General features: G+C 42.4%; 1 protein-coding gene across 1 annotated transcript in view; it reads left to right on the top strand.

Moving 5' to 3' along the window:
- Nucleotides 1–17,500, top strand: part of LOC143035586 (uncharacterized) — a 408,032-nt gene that overhangs the window by 33,390 nt on the left and 357,142 nt on the right. Inside the window, exon 2 of the mRNA XM_076202452.1 lies at nt 4,478–4,510. The gene's annotated coding sequence lies outside the window, so the exon portion shown is untranslated. The remainder of the gene's footprint in view (nt 1–4,477; nt 4,511–17,500) is intronic.

The raw sequence follows: 17,500 nt of genomic DNA, 5'->3' as shown, positions 1-17,500 counted from the left end.
TTCCTCTTCTTCCTCCTCTTCCTCCTCCTTTTCCTTTTTTTCCTTTTTTTCCTCCCCTTCCTCCTCTTCCTTTTTCTCCTCCTCCTCCTCCTCCTCCTCCTCCTCCTCCTCCTCCCCCTCCCCCTCCCTTTGCTCCGGTTCCTGACCCTGTCGGCGTAATTTGCCTCCTCTGCATGACCCAGGCCGGGGATCGCTGTACCTCCGGTAAGTACCCGTGTATTAACGCACAGGGAAAGAGCGGCTCAGGAACTGTGGGGGGGTCATGAGGCGTGAGAAGACGCCGAGGTGGGCGGCGGGGAGGGGAGTGTGAAGAATCGTAATCAGTCTTCTCGTAGTTGTAGATGCGCTGGCTCTCTCTCTCTCTCTCTCTCTCTCTCTCTCTCTCTCTCTCTCTCTCTCTCTCTCTCTCTCTCTCTCTCTCTCTCTCTCTCTCTCTCTCTCTCTCTCTCTCTCTCTCTCTCTCTCTCTCTCTCTTTCTCTTTCTCTTTCTCTTTCTCTTAGATCCTAGGGCTCCTGCGAGCTGAATTGAATCGTTTAGGTTTCGCCAGATTGAAAACACTTAGGGTATTCGAGACGTTCAGCTCTCTTGGGCAATTGGGATTATATTAGGGTGAATAAAATCGCCTGGCGTCAGACAGTAACAACGTTAAGGTTGTCTGCTTGAGTGAGTTTGAACCCCCTCCCCCTCCCCCCAATTGAATGAAGGTGGCCAAGATAGACCGTAGGGGGCATCATCGTTTGCATAGCTTACCACTACTGTTACTACTACTACTACTACTACTACTACTACTACTACTACTACTACTACTACTACTACTACTACTTTTTTATATATAACGACTTCCATCCTCGTGGAACTGTGTGGTGGAAGCAGCAGGATCTGTCTCCCACAGACACAGTTCATTGGCCCCTCTCCCACCAATGACTGTGATCGACGACCCTTTTATTTGTCTATTTATTTTCTAATAATGCCTGATACAAAAGTTCATTTATCCTACTGTCAACCACCGTCTGCTCAAAATCTAGGTTTTGTATATGTGCTGATTTGGGCGGTGGGGACCTGGTACCTCTCAGGCATAGGAGGGCTGATCTTAGGAGTGAGAATGACAGTCTACATCTCATCCATGAAACAATGCTGCATTTTGGTTGTTGTTTCTTTTCAGCCATCACCTCTGGCAGCCGAGCGTAGAATGCCTTTGCTCTAGGACCCATCCCACCTGAAATCGTAAAGTTTATAGGAGTGAATGAGCCCTGGTCTACATTCTGTATACGCTCTTCGTACATCCTGATCTTCTCATACTCGTTCCGGGAGTGGGATGCCTCAATGGTTAGGTTGCTGTAACAGGGGGCCATCGGATCAAATATTCGCATGTCAAAGAAAGCCAATTGTCCCCGTGTCCAGAGACCTCTTGCGCTGACATCCACTCTTGCTTCATCTGATGTGTTGGACGTGCGGTATCTGAAGTTCTCCCCTCCTAGTGGGAGTAATGTTGGTTCAATAGTCACATCCTTGCACACCTCCTGAAGCATTTGGGCAGTGAGATCTCTTACCTCATCATGTCGCATGCAAATGAATCCACCCTGCTTGCATATCATCGCATGGTCTGGAGTAAACTGTATACCACAGGAGCATCTGTTAGGCAGCCCTCCCAATGGCCATCCATACCTCAGGGCAATGGCATCCGTGAATTCTCTTTTGTTTAAGGTGAATCCCTTTGCCCTGATTGGTAGTGCTGTCAGCCAATTGGACGCCCCAACTTCCTGCGCCATTGCTATCTTTCTGTTTATACAATTCGATAGCCGAGCTAGAAGTGTTTGAAGTTCCTCCTTCTGCCTCTCTTCTCTTCCCTTTGAAATGTTTCTTCTAATTTCTCTGATTTCCTCCATGTTAGTCCCCATCCGTTGATCTTGTGACACGATGTTGATACTAGTACAACTACTACTACTACTACTTCTACTACTACTACTACTACTACTACTACTACTGTTACTACTACTGTTACTACTACTGTTACTACTACTGTTACTACTACTGCTAATAATAATAATAACAATAACTAATAATTTTTTCATATACGTGACCATCCTTGTGGAATTGTGCTGCTACTACTACTACTACTACAATTGCCGCCACCATTACCATTACCACGCTACTATAACCACCATCATTACTATTAGCACACTGCCATTGCCACCATCATGAACGCACTACTATTATAACCATCATTACCATTACCACACTAATATTACCATCGTTACCACACTACTATTACCATCATTTACCATTAATAATTATTTCATATTATTTACTGTCTATGTGTGATCGTCATCGTCTTCATCATCATCATCATTCATCATCATTCGTCATCATTCATCATACATCATGATACATCATCATCATCGTCATCATCATCATCATCATCATCATCATCATTCATCGTCATTCATCATCGTATCGTCATCGTCATCACCGCACATCACACCATCAATCACACTCACCATCATTACCAAACCACCACTATCACTACCATCACCACCACCATCACCACCATCACCATCATCACCACCACCATCACCACCACCATCATCATCTCCGCCATCACCATCACCATTACCATCACCATCATCATCACCACCATCACCATCATCACAATCATCACTACCACAACCATCATCACCACCATCACCACCATCATCACCACATCATTACCACCATCACCATCATCACTATCATCACCACCATCATCATCACCACCACCACCATCATCACCACCATCACTACCACCATCACCACCACCATCACCACCACCACCATCACCACCACCATCACCACCAAGACCATTATTGTTCCCACTGTACTACTATGATTACTGTCGTCATCGTCATCATCATCATCATCATCATCGTCATCATCATCATCGTCACCGTCACCGTCACCACCACCGTCACCACCACCATCACCGCCACCATCACCACCACCACCACCATCACCACCACCACCACCATCACCACCATCACCACTATCATCATCACCACCACAATCGCCACCACCATAACCATTACCACCATCACCACCATCACCACCACCATCACCACCATCACCACCATCACCACCACCATCACCACCACCATCATCATCACTACCATCACCACCACCATCACCACCACCATAGTCACCACCATCACCATCATCACCACCACCATCACCACCATCATAACCACCATCACCACCACCATCACCACCATCACCACCACCATCACCACCACCACCACCATCATCACCACCACCATCACCACCACCATCATCACCACCATCACCACCACCATCACCACCAAGACCATTATTGTTCCCACTGTACTACTATGATTACTGTCATCATCATCATCATCATCATCGTCACCGTCACCGTCACCGTCACCACCACCACCATCACCGCCACCATCACCACCACCATCACCACCACCACTATAACCACCACCACCATCACCACCAACACCACCATCACCACCAACAACACCACCACCACCACTACCGTCACCACCATCACGACCACCATCACCATCATCACCTCCACCACCACCATCATCACCATCATCACCACCATCACCATCATCACCACCACCATCATCACCACCACCATCGCCACTATCATTATCACCACCACCATCACCACCACAATCGCCACCACCATAACCATTACCACCATCACCACCATCACCACCACCACCATTACCACCATCGCCAAGACCATTATTGTTCCTACTGTACTAGTGTGATTACTGTCGTCGTCATCGTCATCGTCATCATCGTCACCGTCATCGTCATAATCACCGTCACCGTCACCGTCACCACCACCACCATCACCGCCACCACCACGACCACCACCACCATCACCACCACGACCATCGTCACCACCATCACCACCATCACCACCACCATCACCTCCACCACAATCACCATCAACACCACCACCACCATCACCATCACCACCATCACCATCACCTCCACCACAATCACCATCACCACCACCACAACCATCATCACCACCACCACCATTACCACCATCACCACCACCATCATCACCACCACCATCACCACCACCATTACCACCATCACCACCATCACCACCACCATCACCACCACCATCACCACCATCATCACCACCACCATCCCCACCACCATCACCATCCCCACCACCATCATCACCATCACCACCATCACCACCACCATCACAACCATCCATCATCATCACCACCATGCATCATCACCATCATCACCATCACCACCATCATCACCACCACTATCACCACCACCACCATTACCACCACCATCATCACCACCATCATCACCACCACCACCATCATCATCACCACCACCATCACCACCACCACCATCATCACCACCACCATCACACGTCATATGATTGTTTAGTTTATCTATTCCACATTTTACTGATGATTATTTATTTTCTTCCAGACGCTGAATGGATACCCAGTAGAAGACGTCAGCGTAAGTAGGCTTATCAGCGTAAATGAATGATAAATATGTAATATATAACCAATCAAATGAACAAGTAAATCAACAAATCGGTCACCAAACAAATAGATGAATAGGTAAATGAATAGATAAATAGATAAACATATATAAAAAGCGTATGAATAAGTAGATAAGTAAATAAATAGAAAAATAAGTAAGCAAATAAAAGAAATTACGATCTGTGTTTTTCTCGTTGGGGAATCAGCTTGCGATGGTATCGATACTGTGTCCTTGTTTCTTTTGGTATCGCCCCTGGGGTATCGATGCCAGCCCCTCCCTGCCCCAGCTCCCACCCCCCTCCAGAACCCTTCAGGGGAATTTGAAACTCTACTTTCAGAAATGACACATTTAGTTAGAGTTGGATTACATTGTTGTTTCGAATTCTTCTTTTGTGACTCATGGATTCCTTTCGTTCTGTAGGTTCGCGAACTTGTGTATTTATTTGTTTAGTTGTTCATTTATTTGTTTGTTTTATGCATCCATTATGATGATTCAGTTATCTGTTTATTCATTTATCTATTTGTTTTATCTATTCTTTTGCTTATCTGCTTATCTATTCATTTGTTGTCAATCTTGTCAACACATGTTTCTAGTGATCTTCACGAACTTAAAAAAAAAAAAAAAAAAACGCTGTCACGCAGGTGAACGTCTGTTTTACGTAAAACGTTGCCCATTCCCACGGCGTGTTTGTTTGTTTGTCTGTTTGTTTTCCAGATCTGTTTTGATAATGAGCTCGAATGTCATCCACTGCACGGACTGTCAACAGAAACTTGTTTGACTTCCCGCCGGGCGTCTGAGATTGCTTTCGGGGTGAGAGAGGTGTGTGAGGGGGGGGGGGAATGGAGAGGGAGGGGAGTAATTAATCACATTAATTAAGACAACATTCCACCCCCCTGGGGGGATCTATAAACCCCCAGGATTCCATGGAACGAAAACTAATAGCAGTTAGTGGATGTTTGAAAGAAATAGGCATTGAGGAAAAATAAGACAATTTCATCAGGGAGTCAAAAGAATAAGAACTGGGTACCAAGCTAGAGAGAGAATGATAAAGAATAAAAATGGAAAAATAATAGCAGGAGAGGCAGAAGTGATGGAAATATGGAAGGAACACTTCGAAGAATTATTAAATCCGCCAACGGAAAACAACCCAAACAACAATGATTATAATCGAAATATCCAAGGACCAGAAGAAAAGATGCCCGAAATATCTTTGGAGGAAGTTAAACGAGCAGTTAAACATTTAAGAAACAATAAAAGCCCTGGCGAAGACGGAATACCATCAGAAATATGGAAAGGGGGGGGGGAGATTTTTTAACGAAAAGACTACACCGACTGATGAAAATAATTTGGGCAAAAGAAAGCATACCAGATAGCTGGAGAGAGGGAATAATCGTCCCAATACACAAAAAAATATGATAAGCTAGAGTGCACAAACTATAGAGGAATAAGCCTACTATCAACTGCATATAAAGTTTTCACCAAGCTATTGTATAACAGAATGGAAGAATACATGGAGCATATAGTAGGAGAATACCAATGCGGCTTTAGAAGAGGGAGGTCAACAGCAGATCAAATTTTTGTTATAAGACAACTTAGAGAAAAGTATTGGGAATATGGTAGAGAGCAACTAAATCTGTTCATCGATTTTAAACAGGCTTATGATAGAGTGAGCAGAACATCTCGGTGAAAAATAATGGAAGAATTAGGAATACCACACAAGTACATCAGATTGACAAGAGCATGCTATGAAAACACAAATAGCGTAGTGAGATGTGGGAGTAAAACTACATCACCTTTTCAGATAGGAGATGGCTTAAAACAAGGATGCATACTCTCACCACTGTTATTTAATCTGGCAATGGAAAAAATAATCAGAGTTAGTATGAACAGGAGAGACGAAGGAAAATTGGAAGATATAACCATAAAACTATTAGCATATGCTGACGACATTGACATCATGATAGAGAATCAAACAGAAATGGAAAACCTGGCGGCGCTCTTTAAAGAAGCTGCAGAAAGTGTTGGACTCAAGATCAATGAAAGCAAGACAAAGATAATGAAGGTAGCAGGAGAGTCTAATTTGCCAGAAAGGGTACAGATTGCGGGGATGGACATAAAGTGTTAAAGATTTTAAATACTTAGGAGTAAAGGTGACCAATGACGGAAGAATGAAACAGGAAGTGGAAGCCAGAATCGGAGCAGGAAATCGATGTTACTACAGCCTAATAGAATTGTTTAAAAAAAGGTCAATACCAAGAACAACAAAACTGAGACTGTACAACTCAATAGTGAGACCAGTCATACTGTACGGCTGCGAAACGTGGGCCCTTACAAAAGCTGTGAAGAAGAAGTTTGAAGTTCTTGAAAATAAGATTTTACGGAGAATTTTAGGACCCGTGTATGACAACCAAATGCAAGAATGGAGAATAAGACACAACTGGGAAATTCGAGAACAAACAAAACAACCCCATATTAAAAATGAAATGGGCAGGACATGTCACAAGGTTGTAAGAAGATAGATGGCCAAAGAAAGTGCTCAATAGTGGAGTGCGTGGAAGACGACCACTTGGTCGACCTAGAAAAGACTGGAGGAGATGCGTTGAAGATGTGCAGATATGTAGAATTGAACCAAGAGAATGGATGGAGGTGGCACAGGACAGAAAGACATGGCGAGGCGATTCAAAAGCGGTTATGGATCACCAAGTGGCCCGAAGACCAGTGGAGTAAGAGTAAGAGTAAGTTAATGGATGTTTAGCGATTAAGTTTAGTGTTTGTAGTGGTCTCGAGGGGGCGCGAAAACAGCAATGCATGAGAGTATGTGATGCGTGAGGAAACAGGTTGAAAGCTCTGTTAATAGGTGTCAAATTCTGACACCGTATCACCTTTCGATCAACCTCATGTGTCTGGCACCCCTAAATTCACTCGTCTATGGTCCTCCATTTTTTTTCGACTAATCCATATGGTCATTTAATTTTATCCTTATTTATCTACTTATGTATCTATTTCTATTATTTTGATCTATTCACTAATTTATTTACTCATTAGATTTTTTTATTATCATTACTATACGTTACCTCCCTTAATAAGGGAGAAGTCTTTTGGCATATAGATATGTAGAGAAGTATCATCATTTCTTTATTTATTTTAGAAAAAAAAAGAATGGCAGCTAATCGTTAGAAAGTTAAACAGGAACCTAAGTTAACATACGCGATTTCGATCCCAGCAACGGCAGTCTCCCACAACTTCGGAAGACAGGACGTCGGGTAGGTTCAGGTCTCCGCAAGCTGCAGGTGTACAAGCACCGTTCTTGTTCCTCGGGCTTACAAACCTGAGCCGCGTCACAGTACGTGTCCGGCCGTGTCACCTGACCCTTCCCTTTCTTTCCCCTCTTTCCCCTCAGCTACCCTTTCCCCGCCTGAGGAATATCAAATGACATTTTAGCTCCCTCACTCCCTCACTCCCTCACTCCCTCACTCCCTCACTCCCTCACTCCCTCACTTCGCTTCACACCTTCCCCACTCCATCAAACCCCTCATCACCCCTCACTCCATTAACTGCCCCCCTCTGCCCGCCCTCCTATTTTCCTCTTAAGGATATGCTTCCCATTGAGGAAGTCGTTGGTGACACTTCCCCATGGGTCTTTCATGCGTCCTCCGATTTTTATTTTTATTCTGCTGTGTCCTTCGTCCTCCTCCTCCTCCTCCTCGTCCTCCTACTCCTTCTCCTACTCCTCTTGTTTTCTTCCTTTCCTCCCCCTCCTTTTTATCATCTCTCGCCTTTCTCCTTCCCCATCATCCTCGTATTCCTTCTCTTCCTCCTCCTCCTCCTCCTATTACTCCTCTACCTTCCTTACGTCCCTGGCACGCCCCGCCCTTCAACCGTGTGTCCATACAAGGAGGTACTACAAGGTGGGAACAAGGAACAGTGTGGGCGGGCGTCTCGTTTGTGTGTGTGTGTGTGTGTGTGTGTGTGTGTGTGTGTGTGTGTGTGTGTGTGTGTGTGTGTGTGTGTGTGTGTGTGTGTGTGTGTGTGTGTGTGTGTGTGTGTGTGTGTGTGTGTGTGTGTGTGTGTGTGTGTGTGTGTGTGTGTGTGTGAGAGAGAGAGAGAGAGAGAGAGAGAGAGAGAGAGAGAATTTGTGTGTGCAGTGTTTGTGTGTGTGTGTGTGTGTGTGTGTGTGTGTGTGTGTGTGTGTGTGTGTGTGTGTGTGTGTGTGTGTGTGTACTCGTGTGTGTGTGCTTGTGCGTGTGAGTGTGTGTGTGTGCGTGTATGTGTGTGTGTGTGCTTGTATGTGTGTGTGTGTGCTTGTGCTTGTGCGTGTGTGTGTTCAGGCTACATGGGATTCCTTTTCCCTCTGCTTAGCTTTTTTTCCATTTTGAGTATTAGTTCCTTCCTTCCCCTGATGTACGTTCACACTCACACACACACACACACACACACACACACACACACACACACACACACACACACACACACACACTCACTCACACTCACTCACTAACACATGCAGCCTTTTGAAATACGTGTCACATACTTATATCGTAGAAAGGTGACGATTTGGTTTGAGAACTCGAACGTGAGACGTTAGTGACACTGTGGGTACTTGCAGGTCATGGATCTCTTCAAGGGTTGGCGGAATTTGGTGAAAAAAAGACATCACATGAAAATAGGACACATGAGAGAGAGAAAATGTCATTGCGTGAAAATAGGGCACATGAGAGAAAAATAGGACAAACAATGTTCTGGAGGAGTTATGTGTGCCTATTTCAGTGAGCTGTGATGATCTTATATATTAGATACTCCGGCTCCCAGTCTCTTGGTCCATTCCCTTCCTGTAGTGTCTGCATGTTTCGTCTAAGTTCTTCCAGTCCTGGCGTGTTGTATCTCTCGAGTGTCTCACCAACAGCATCTCTTCATCTTTCCCTTCGTCTTCCTATCGGTCTTTTCCCTTTTGGTGTCCATCTTCTCATTGCTATTCTATATAACACACACACACACACACACACACACACACACACACACACACACACACACACACACACACACACACACACACACACACACACATATATATATATATTATATATATAATATATATATATATATATATAATCTCTTTCCCTTTATTTATTTATTTATTTATTTATTTATTTATTTTTGTTCCCTTCCTTTATTCTCTTTTCTTCCTTCCGGACATAATCCCTTTCCCACTTCTTTCTCCTTGACCCGTGTTCTCTTCGTACCTGACCCTCCTCCTCCTCTCCCTCCCCACCCCCCCTCACTCCTCCCCTCGTCCCCCCTCACTCCTCCCCTCCTCCTCCTCCTCTTGAGCGAACAACATTTAAGGTCTCTCTCTATCCTTACCCATTGCCCCTCCCCCTCTCCTTCCCCTTCGTCTTCCTTTTCTCTCTTCCTCTCCTCCATCACGTACTCCCTCTACATATCTTCTCTCCCTCTTCTTCCTCCCCCCTCCCCTCACCTTCTCCCTCTTCTTCCTTTTCCTCTTCTTCCCTCTTCCTCTGTTCCTCTCCCTCTACTCCCTCTTCCTCTCCTCCCTTTCCCTCTACTCCCTCTTCCTCTCCTCCCTTTCCATGTCCCCCTCCATTTTCTTCATGTCCCTCTCCTTCCTCTCCATGTCCCTCTTCTCCCCCTCCCTTCCTCTCCCTTCCTCTCCCTCTCTCTCTCTGCCTCTCCTTCCTCTCCCTCTCCTCCCTCCCTCTCTCTCTCCTCCCTCTCCTTCCTATCCCTCTCTTTCCTATCCCTCTCCTTCCTCTCCATCTCCCTTTCCTCCTTCTCCCTCTCCCTCCTCCCTCTCCCTCTCCTCCCTCTCCTTTCCCTCCCTTTCCCTCCCTTTCCCTCTCCCTTTTTTTTTTCTCCCCTCCCTCCTCTCCCTCCCTCTCTCTCCCTCTCCCTTCCTCTCCCTCCTCTCCTCTCCCTCTCCTCTCCCTCTCCTCTCCCTCTCCTCTCCCTCTCCTCTTCCTCTCCCTCTCCTCTTCCTCTCCCTCTCCTCTTCCTCTCCCTCTCCTCTTCCTTTCCCTCTCCTCTTCCTCTCCCTCTCCTCTTCCTCTCCCTCTTCTCTCCCTCTCCATTTCCTCCCTCCCCCAGTCCCTCCCTCTCCCCCTCTCCAACTCGCTGCTGCCACCTTCTTTCTCTCCTTTCCCTCTTCCCTCCCTCGTCTTTGTCTCTGTCTCTGTCCTCCTCGCTGTTGCTGAGCTCGTTCCTGGAAGAAGAAGCCCACCAAATGTCCTCCCGCCGGATCAGTCCTCAAGATTCCCCGAGGTCCCTCGATGAAGGTCCCTCGAAGTCGTCCCCCCCCCCCTCGCCCACGATACGCTAAGACGGACTCCGGACCTTAACGCCCGTGTGGGCGGAGGAGGGTTGAGTCATGGAGGTCAGAACACCACCAGGAGGTGGAGTACCGAAGGAGGAGGAGGAGGAGGAGAGAAGAGGAACATCCGACGGGCTAGAAAGAATAATCAATGTATTATTTTCATTTCCCTGTTTCTTATTCGTTTAGAAAAAGTAAGATTTTGTTGGAGAGTAGATTCTTTTTGTCTTTTTTATTCGTTTGTTAATTTGTGGAAGTAATTGTGCACTGGCTCGTTTTAAGTTCGTTTGTTGCGGCTGCGGCGTCATAGCAGCCAACGTGGATGGTACGGCTGTATATCGCTTACCCTTCAGGTTTTGTCAGTATGGCTTCTTCTGTACTGATATTTCTCTCTCTCTCTCTCTCTGTTTATTATCTATATGCATACACACACACACACACACACACACACACACACACACACACACACACACACACACACATATTTATTATATATATATATATATATATATATATATATATATATATATATATATATATATATATAATATATATATATAAGCAAAGGCGTATTTCACCTACATTGTCTTGCACGGAGGAGCATCCTGGAGAAAGTGCAAGGGCGGGTGTGGAGTGCTGTAGGTGGAGGGCCCTATTGGGCTCTGGAGATTGTAGAGAGTGGTCAATAGAAAGCGGAAATTGTAGAGATGATTAGAGTAATTCTCCCTGTCAGTAACCAGCGCCTCTATCCTTCGGGACAATATTGGTCCGAAGATGTGGACCTATAGAGGTGGCAAAGGAGAGGCTTATGAAGGGCAGTACATAAGAACATAAAAACATAAGAATGAAGGAGACTGCAAGAGACCATAAGGCCTACACTAAGCAATTCCATGGCATCCCCTCCATAGAGTTGTCTAACCCTCTCCTAAAACAACCGATAGTCTCAGCCCTCCTTACATGGTTATTAAGTTTATTCCATTCATTAACCACTCCTTTGGTAAACCAGTTCTTGCCTATTTCTTTCTTAAATCTAAATTTGTCCGATTTAACTCCATTACTTCGAGTCTTGTACTGTTGTCTTAATATGATGACCTTGTTTACATCACCTTTGTTAAAGTTAAGGTGTCTAAGCCTGTACTCGTAAGGTAAATTTCTGAGCCCATGTATCGTTTTGGTCATTCTCCACTGTACTGATTCTAGTGAACTGATATCCATTCTATATGATGGAGACCAAAATTTTACCGCATAGTCAAGGATGGGTTCAACTAACGCCAGATAGTTTGATAACTACCTCTGCACTTTTATTCGTAACCGTCCTAATAATTAAATTAAATGCTTTATTAGCTCTATTCATGGTCTAATGTACTGTTTCTTGGATTTAAGTTCAAGACATACTAACACTCCCAAGTCTCGAACTCATTTTCTCTCTCTCTCTAAAAATAAAGCAGACATTAATCTCCAAACATAAAATAATGCTGAGTAACACTGGTCCGCAGGGGTGTCACAAAACTCCTTAAAATGTGCAGTCTTTACCACATACTTGGGGTTGAGATGAGATGCAGATAGAGGAAAATGTTTCAAGAGACTGTGTCTGTAAGCAATTCATCTGAACTAGAGGATATTTTGTTCAATAATGTTCACTTTAATAGTGAATTTATGATACAGTAGTCTTGTTGAATATTTTTTCTCATTTTTTTTTGTGTATCTGCTAAAATTTTATCTAGACGATTGAAGAAGTATTTCATTGATAATAAAACTTATCCAGATTAAAATCAATAGATAAAATCTTTCAAGTTAAATTTAACTGATTATTATAGAAGCGGGGTTACTATGCTAGAGGTAAATATCCCCAAGTGGGGGTAATTTGGTCATCTGTCGGCAGCGAAGGCCAAGCTAAAAAAACAACTATAACGAAAACTAATAATAACTGTCATGATAGCAGTGCCCATTATTACTGTGTTTATGGGTCACTAGCCACTGAATGTTTATTATCTTACAATATAAAGCCATGTTTGTTTTATATCCAAGTCATTATTTCTAAACTAACTCGTACTTATCAAATCTTACTTTCTAATTTAACATGCGGAGATCAAAATGAATATAACCAAAGCAATGTTCAACTCTGAAGGTCAAAGTAAAGCAATTATAATCGATGGTGAGAATCAAGACATTGAGGAGTGTTTTTATTATGTCAACATAAAGAATCGAATAAAAAGATGTTTCATATTGATTTTAGAATGTTTGATAGACATAGGAACACTGAGAGGCCCTCTGATATTGTGTCTGAAATGTCAAGTTTACAGTGAGTGTATAATCCCAGCTATGACCCACGGGTATGAAATTTGACAAAGGGAGACAAAGGGAGTGTACAAAAGGACAACTTTAAGTTAAAGAAGGAAATAGGCAAAACTGGTTTACCAATACAGCGGTTAAAGAATGAAATAGACTTAGTAACCATGTAGTTAGCGCTGAAATAACTGGTTGTTTTAAGAGAAGGATAGATAAATTTACGGATAGGGATGATAGTGTAGAGATTACGGCCTCTACATCCTTATGCTCTTAATTCTAGGGATAATACTGAAAGAGAGGAGGAGTGCAGTTTGGGTAAGAGAGCAAACTGGAGAGGAATATATTTTTGAGGCGGTAAAAGAAAGAAAGTGGAACTGGAAAGGTAGCCAGAAAGGAGTATGGGAGAGGGACAATTGTGTAGCTGAGTGGACGCCGCGAGATAGGAAGCATGGAAGAGTGGGAAGACAAAAAAAAGAAGTGTGCAGGAGTGACGTGGCAGAATTTGACGTACTTGTAATCTTGCGATTCATGGAAGAGGTTAGGAAATGCCTCTGTCATGCAGTGGACTTGGAATAAGTGGTTGAGGTCTAGTGTAACCGGAGAGGGGCAGGAACTGTTTCTTGGCGCCACGTTGCAAACGTGGTCTCCTCCACCTTTCCTGAAATAAGATTTTTTATTGAAAATCTCGTTGCATTCGGCAATAATTTCTTGAAGTGGAGCAGGGGAGAGAGGGAGAGGAAGAGGAGGGGAAATGAGGAGGGGAGAGAGGGAGAGAAAGAGGAGGGGGAATGAGTGAAAAAGAGGAGAGGGGAGGGAGGGGTGAGGAAAGAAGGAGACGTAATGCTCTCCCCAAAAAATATGCTAAGGGATAATAATAATGATAATAATAATAATAACAATATGATAATAATAAAAATATTAAGTATTATGCTCTCATATTTTATACAATACAATTACTTCATTTCAGGAACATACTAAAATTTTTAGTAGAAATATGTGTAAAAGGAGCATTATAAATACTACAGTCCTTTGAGATAGAAATAGACAATTTTATATTCTAATTTTTACAAAACCGATTTTGGTACTCCAGTTAGGTCTACTGTAGTTATCCCTTACAAAATCGTTTTCTCTAACGATTTTTCTCGTGTAACAGATTTGTTTACATATATTTTGTCATATAAACTATCATTAGTAATATCCAAAAAATAAATCTTTAATAAGATATAGTTAGTTATCTTGATAATTTTTTTTATCTTACAACATTGAAAAACCTCTTAGTAGATATATCAGATATGATAATATACTTATATTAAAGTCTGTCCTAAAGTAAATAATTTTCTATAACTTATTGTACATTTTTTGTGTCTTATTGTATTTTAGCTGTTTTCGAATATTATAAGAATATAGTAATAATATTATTAGATTGAGCATTCTAGTACTAACATTGCACCATTCATTTATTTATTTCTAATATTTTTGTTCAGGCATTAGTAACTCATTCATCCCCATATACGAAAGGCGTTAGCCATAAAAAACTATACAAAGTGCATCATCGTAGCCACGGGATTATGTAGGTAGTCATGTCCTCTTCTTCAGGTTTTATTAATATTCTTGGCATTCCGTATCCTATTCTAAGATGAATAAAATCGCCAGGCGTCAGCCAGAATATAATATGTGAAGTGCGTCGCTTTAGTAAACGGGTCGAGCCCCTTCTAACACACGGATCCTTCATTCACCTGAAGGGAATCGCCTTCAGTAACTGTATTACATAGTGTATATACATACATATACACTCTAATATACATGCGCACACATTTATAAACATGTACGTGTGGGCATGTACATATTGTGTATACATACATATACGTACATACACACATGTACCCACATCTACATGCAGAAACTTATGTATGTGTGCGATCATTTACATATAGTGCATACATATATGCACATACACATGCCCGCACATATACATACATCAATACATGCAAGTGTGTCTGTGGATGTTTGTGCATGTACATGTTATGTATATATACATATATACACACGCACACACATGCTCCCACATTTACATAAACGTATGCGTGCATGTAGATATTGTGTGAACATACATGTACACACGCATACACATGCACGGATATTTACCTACACAAACCTATGCGCGTGTTTGTTTACACGTACATATTATGTATACATACATATATATATACACACGCACACATATATGATTGTGAGCGTGTGTTTCTGTGTACGTGTGTCTGTGTGTGCATACATATTGTATATACACACACACGCACACATGCACATTCGCGCACATTTACACATAAATATGAGTGTGTGTGTGTGTGTGTGTGTGTGTGTGTGTGTATGTGTGTCTATGTCTGCCTGTATGTGCATTTGCATATTATTTATATATGTACATATACGCGTACACTTGCGCGTAAATTTACATACATAAACGTATGCATGTGTGTGTGCTTGCGCGCGCGCGTGTGTACGTACGCACATGCAGGTGTACGTATACATGGTCGTCCTCGAGGTCACGTGGCGAAGGAGGACTTGATTACTCGAGCTTCTGGGAGATCAGGTAACACGAGGAAGAGCTTCTCCGGAACCACGTGGTCGGTCCCCGACATGTGTACATGTGCATGTGTTTGAATATATTTGTGTATATATTTATATATGTCCATATATATGTGTATATGTATATGGTAGGACTCGTAGTAATGGTTTTAGATTGGGCGAATTTTAGTCCATATATATGTGCATATGTATATGGTACGTCTCGTAGTAATGGTTTTAAAATGGACGAATTTAGGTTTAATAAGGAAATACACACGAACTGGTTTACCAACAAAGTGGTTAACGAGTGGAATAGGCTTAATAAACAGGTAGTGAGCGCTGAAACAATTGGTTGTTTTAAGAGAAGATGAGATAGCTCTATGGATGGGGATGATAGGTGGTAATGGACATGGAACTGCCTAGTGTAGGCCTTATGGTGTCTTGCAGTTTTCCCCATTCTTATGTCCTTATATATACAGTATGTGTATACATACATATATATAATGCAATAAGAACACTAGGAACGTGTGTTTTATAAATGCAAGGTAACCACTTAAGAAATTAAACAAATAGCCAATAATTACAAAATGTAAGAATGCTGGACGTGACCCACGCTCGGACAACTCGTCCACAACCTTTCCTAGTGAGTTCCTTATACTATTGTCCTACTATATTATGTTTGCTGTACCCTCTTTCTTTGTAATTTACACTGAAGATGTAATATACGAAAGCGCTCTGATCCGTTTGCTTATTTTCTTAAGTGGTTACCTTGCATACATACATATATATATGTATATATATATAATTTATATATATATATATATATATATATATATATATATATATATATGTGTGTGTGTGTGTGTGTGTGTGTGTGTGTGTGTGTGTGTGTGTGTGTGTCATTGTGACAAATGAAAATAATGTCCATCGCAAGGACTCGAACCTTTGTTTCAGAATAAGCGATCGCTACGGCAAAGGTTCGAGTCCTTGTCGCCAGGTGATTTCATTCAGTCTAGGAATCCCCTTCTGCTCCTTGTAACGGCTCAATAGGTTGGGAAATATAATATATATATATATATATATATATATATATATATATATATATATATATATATATATATATATATATATATATTATATTTCCCAACCTATTGAGCCGTTACAAGGAACAGAAGGGGATTCCTAGACTGAATGAAATCACCTGGCGACAGGAAAATGGGAAGATGGTCTCCTTCGAAAGGGTTAACTGGGAGAAGAGGTCAATCCAGAGAGGAGGGCTTGGGGTCTAAGTGAACGAGAGTTAACTGGAGAAGGGTTAGTATACAAGAGGAACAAATGGCAATGGAGATGTTGATTTGAGAAGGGAATTTTTTAAAATTATTAAGTTGGTCTAACAGATGCAACCCGTTCTACCCCATCCTCCACTTCCACCGGAATGAAATCGATAAACAAATAAAGAAAAGAAAAGAAAAACAAAAATCCTGGTATACTCCACCATTCTACCCGAAAAAAGTAAATAAAACAGCAAATAAACGGAATGATGATATTAGTAATAATGATAGTAATAATAATAAATCATGGCAAGATGGTCAATCATCTCATTTATTTCATTCTTTCTGCCGCCAGTCGAATTTTATTCTCGTGGAGAGCTAAAGGTTGAAGGACAACGCTATCTCGATTAAAATGATAAGGCATCAGATTGAACCCTTTATTATATAAAGAAAAGGACCTCCAGGAACGGAAGGGGTGATGAGTCTTGGGCCTGTTTCCCACCTTCACCTAATTCC

The sequence above is a fragment of the Oratosquilla oratoria genome, chromosome 19 (assembly GCF_046742065.1).
Source record: "Oratosquilla oratoria isolate Oo_2021 chromosome 19, ASM4674206v1, whole genome shotgun sequence".
NCBI classification, from domain to species: domain Eukaryota; kingdom Metazoa; phylum Arthropoda; class Malacostraca; order Stomatopoda; family Squillidae; genus Oratosquilla; species Oratosquilla oratoria.
Note: the sequence above shows the minus strand (reverse complement) of the source record. Positions and strands in the feature narration are given on the sequence as shown.